The sequence below is a fragment of the Engraulis encrasicolus genome, chromosome 14 (genome assembly GCF_034702125.1).
Source record: "Engraulis encrasicolus isolate BLACKSEA-1 chromosome 14, IST_EnEncr_1.0, whole genome shotgun sequence".
Taxonomy (NCBI): domain Eukaryota; kingdom Metazoa; phylum Chordata; class Actinopteri; order Clupeiformes; family Engraulidae; genus Engraulis; species Engraulis encrasicolus.
The window spans coordinates 22774132-22779203 of NC_085870.1; the positions used below are offsets into that span (position 1 = coordinate 22774132).

A 5072-nucleotide genomic window follows, 5' to 3' on the forward strand; every position below is an offset into this window, starting at 1 on the left:
GTGATGTTATAGTTCAAATATACTATCTCTTTGCGTTATACGTAGAGTGCATGGTGTTCATTATCCAAGACGGCGAACAGTTTGCAAAGAAATGTTTTCAATTTCACTGAAATAGAAAGTCTAACAGCACGAGTTCTGCAACTACAAGGCTAGCTTATTAGCTTTCCCCACGTCTCAACACTACCAAGCAAACTTCCAAGCACAACACCACTGTATAAAATATAGAACACCGTCCACAGACATGGAGTGAAACAAATAGCTCTGATACCAAATCTGCCCCCGACATTTTCGCTGTTGGGGTGAATATCTAACACAGTCACATTGTAAGCTTGATCTCAAAAGACACGTAGTAGCAGTGGTTTCCAAACAGTCTGGAATAGCCAGTAGCACCAAAAGAGTAGACACACGGAGATCATGTATCTGACACACTTACAATATATGCTCGCACCGGTATACGGTAGCTGAACGGTCAATCAAGGGAGCCAAAGTTACGGAAAGTGTTTCGTCTGTTACATACTGTATCATATTTACAGCTATTCCACCCATCCAACCCTGAAAGCACAGTAGGTCGACGAAGCTAGCAGGCTAGCTAGTCCTACTCACCGATGTGTTGACTGAGACCCAGGCGAGCACCATTAGCAGTCTCACGATCCGTTTCCAAATACAGTATCTGTCAGGGCTCCTACCCAGACAGCACACTTACGTCTTGCCAACGTTGGCAAGATGCTTTTTGCCCGATGTAAAATACATCGGCACGACGTCTTTGAAAGGACCGTTTGCTCATCGGCAAGATGTTGGGCAGACGTCGGCAAATAGGCGACAGGCGATGGAGAGCCAACGTTATGCCGATATAATTATTTATAGTCCTACCATGAGCCGACGGTTGCCCGCCTTATATCCGCTCATGAGCCAATGTTTAACCGATTTAATTACGACTTAATTACGACCTACTCGACGAACCCCATCTGCGCGAGGAAAGCATCCGGACGTCTCGAGGAACAGCTGATTTTAGGTTGCAGTTATGAAACTAGCATGTCAGAAAATCACCTAGCATGCCAGAAAATCAGCTCTTTCCATAAACAAAAAGACGTCTGAATGTTCTCACCGCTGCAGTGGAATTCCGCCTTATTTGAGGTCTTCCTGCTTCACCATATGCCTCACCAATGAAAACACAAGAAATCATAGACGTTTTTCCATTTATTTTTTCCACAATTAAGCAAAATGTCCATCGTTGAATCATTCCTGCAGGAGAAAAAAAAAATCTGTGAACATGGGCTGGATGTGAAAATCACCCTTTACATGAGAACATACCCTACAGTTTAGGCTATGACTTTGACATGTCAAAAGTTTACAACTATTTATTGAGAACAGTTTTTGTAAGCAGGATTTCACCATCTACTGTATGTAGCCTAAGTCCTGCCTGTGGATGAAAAGTCTATCATCTATATTGACCCTTTTAATTTAAAAGTGTACTCGCTACTCTGTGGTATTTTTTATATAGTCATGGATAAGTGGGGCAGTCATTGGTAAGCGGTTAGGGTGTCCTGTAGCCCAGGGCTGAACAACCCAAAGGTTGCTGGTTCATCTCCCAGCCCGCCAGGTATGTGGAGGGAGTAATTAACCAGTGCTGTCTCCTCCATCCTCCATGACTGAGGTACCCCAAGCATGGTACCTTCCCGCCACACTGCAACATACTGCTCCCTTGGGATGCCAATGTAGGCTGCACCCTTGCACAGGTGAGGCATAAAATGCAATTTCGTTGTGTGCAGTGTATACTTGTGTGCTGTGTCACAATGGCAAAGGTGGGCTTTCACTTATATACACCTAGAGATTTTTTCCCCTGAGTCCAATGTTTTTAAACAGTTGAAACATGAACATTTCCAGTCAATATTTACAATGGAATAGCAGACCTCTGTGTCATATTCCCAAGGAATGGTAGCATCACATCTGCTGTGCTGTGCTGAGTCAAAGTAATTCATAAGCCTACTGGTTGTGTTTTCCCTGCCCATTCACTACTTTGATGGCCTGCAATTTATTCAGATGTGTTCTACAACTTTTTGATGAAACTTACATTTTACATTTGATACCACAAACTAGGGATCTCACTTACCAATCAGCATGTTTTCCTCTTGTTACCAGTATCAGTCTGAACCTGGCTGGCCACCTGTGCACTTAACCATATGTGAACTCTGAGGGCAAGTGTAGAAGCCTGGCAAATAAAGACAGGAATAAGTCGGTCTCAGCATCACTGCGCAACTACATTCACAATGTAATATGTTGGTTTAGTTGATTTCTGTCCATCACAATTTAATATTATGGTTTACATTTAGGCATATAACTTTCACAATACCATATTAGTTACATTTAGCTAGCTAGTGTCCTATTTGGTAAGGACATGTACAAGTGATGTAGGCTGTACAGCAGGGGTGGGCAACTTTCATTGTAAGGTGGGCCAACATTTTTAATTACCACAACCACATCACCACGCACTTGAGAGAATTTACAAAAGGATACTTCACTTTTTGTTTATTTATACCGGAATGCTTACACTATTAATTTATAGGGGGTTAAAAACTGTCCTTTTTCTTTTTTTTTTTAAAGTGAGAAGTTGGGCTGCATGTGGCGCCCGAGCCTCCAGTTGCCCATCCCTGCTGTACAAATAATGATCTATATAAAAACTGGTTATAATAGGTACAGTGCAGCATAAACAGGGTTGAGGGGGTGGTTTCTTTTATTTCGTTGTACCTACCGAGTAGTCTAGCCAATGTCTGTGTGACACGTTCATGCTGCCACCTCCACAGCATCCTCTTCACAACCGCAGGGGCAAAACACCTGAAAACATAATAATGTAATCCTTTTTCAGTCCAAGATATAGACTAGAAAATGAGTGACAGCATCACAAACAGTTTGTATGCAAGTGTAGTGGACCCCCCATTTTTGTCTTTTTCTAATTCCTTTATTCTCATTCCCTGTCTTTTTGTTGTCCAGTCAGAAGTTGTCTTTTAGTTTCATTATGCTGTTGCATGTTTTCGCCAATAGATGGCATCATAGGACCAGCAATGAGTGCAGAGACTCTCTCTGGTGCAGTAGCCATTAAGCCCATACGACTTTGTTGCGAGCGTCGATGTTGCAAAAGGCACGTGAGCGAGAACTTGTTGTCACGATGTGGGTGTTATTAAATACAGCGCATTTGCAGTCGGCCACAAATATGAACGAGACGATGAGCTCGCACCGGTTTGCTCTACTAACACACCACGTGTGAGGAGTGGGGGGACAGGCAGTGAGGAGGAGCTGAAGTGGGGACCTGCGCAAACTTGTGTAGAGGTGTGAGACAAGACCCATATACACACGTGAGTGAGTTGTTGACCAACCAGTTCATGGGCGCGTGACCTCGGAGGCAGTCCGCCGACGAGCGTTGAAGGGGATAAGCAACTGCAGAGGTTGCAAGATCTGACTGCAGCCGCATTCATCCCGCGATAGTTTTACACCATGTGACATGTCACCTCGTCAACGCAACGTCGACGAAATTTCGAAGTTTGACAGGAAATCTAACCGTCATGCAGCATTTTCATCCAGGGTGCATTGCTGTCTAAATGCGCATTCATGCGTTGACTCGATCGCACCTAGTGACTTCGGTCACATAAGAAGAACGAAACGTGGAAGTGACAGGCTTTGTTATGATACAGAAGGCAGCGGTGTCAGCTGTACAGTTATGCTGAGGAAAATGTAAATAAACAACGAACTCAGCGAAACTCTACACACTTAAGGACCTTATTCATTAAGTGTGCAACATAAGCATTCACGCAATAATACCACCAGGTCACATTTAAGATTTAACTAATAGTATTTTGTTATGGATCTTATGTAGTGATAGACTTACCATTTTTTCTTGTTATGGCATATCTGGCATATTCCCAAGAGAAGGCCGATGTAACTGTCTGTTGATCGTTGATCTGATTTTTACTTGTGGTGAATTGACTGTGAAAACGAGAGCAACACATTGCAGTGTTACAACTTACTTATAGTAAGGGCTATGAATGTGATGCAATATTATTTTATCTCACTTCACGTGGTGTGTGTTTCCTGTGCATTGCAAGTTCATCAAAGAAAATCGTTGTGTTACATACCGTAGCCTATTTTGTAATGTCCTTTCAACCAGTCATCATGGGCTAGACAAGAATCAACAGCCCGACTCCAGCAGGAAACTTGATTACGGGAGCAGTATGCCTACATTTGTATTACAATAGAAAACGCTGTTAGACTACACACGACCTACATACAATGTGACATCTCAAACTATAACTTATAAAACCAAACAAAAACTCACCTGGTTGCTGGGTACGTTTGACACGTTAGCTAACTTGCTAACGGTAAGAAAAAGTGAGGTCGGATATCGATTAGAAACTCGATGAGGAGGTCATTCGAGACAGCATGACAGGTGAAGAGATTTATTTCAGCAACCTAATTTAATGTTTAATCAAGCCTGACTTGTAATGCTGAAACCTACATTTCAACAGAAATAATGGTAATGCCTAACTAAAAACGATTGCGGTGGCTAATACTACTGCTGCGACGTCCAGTAAAGTAAACGGAAAATGTTCGTTCCCTTGACAACTGAAATAATTTCAAACAGAGCTCGCGCTGCTCAGGTTGCAAGCAAGCAGGCGCTGGCTTTTGGTTTTGGGGTCTTCAAATGATCTGCAAAGCGTCGCGTTGCCGATGGTCGGGTTTGGGACATTCGTCAGTTGATGGTCGGTATTAAGTTGGCAGAGCATCGGGAGGAAACATCAGGAAATTGCTCGGCAAAACGTCGCGTTGCCGATGGTTGGGGTTAGGTTGGCAAACCATCGGCAAACCATCGGAAGGGAACTGCTGGGAATTGATCGGCAAAACGTCGCACTGTCGATGTCGGGGTTAAAGGGGTATGCCACTATTTTGGGGCTTATTACAGTTAAAATCGTTGGCTAGGGTTTATAAAGGTGGTAAATTGTCTTATTTTTCATGTTAAGCGTTGTCTTGCTTTAAGACAAGTTAAAAGAGGGAATATGTCGCTAAGCTAGTGAAAGTCAATG

General features: G+C 43.1%; 2 long non-coding RNA genes across 2 annotated transcripts; both read right to left on the reverse strand.

Moving 5' to 3' along the window:
* Positions 1–1179: 1179 nt before the first annotated feature.
* Positions 1180–3942, reverse strand: LOC134463183 (uncharacterized). Its single transcript, XR_010037665.1, has 4 exons — positions 3881–3942; positions 2750–2832; positions 2111–2209; positions 1180–1242 (listed from the first exon to the last, which is right to left on the reverse strand). It is a non-coding gene; the product is annotated as an uncharacterized LOC134463183 (long non-coding RNA).
* A 5-nt stretch (positions 3943–3947) lies between these two features.
* On the reverse strand, positions 3948–4721 carry LOC134463184 (uncharacterized). Its single transcript, XR_010037666.1, has 3 exons — positions 4328–4721; positions 4128–4227; positions 3948–3978 (listed from the first exon to the last, which is right to left on the reverse strand). It is a non-coding gene; the product is annotated as an uncharacterized LOC134463184 (long non-coding RNA).
* Between the last annotated feature and the right edge of the window lie 351 nt (positions 4722–5072).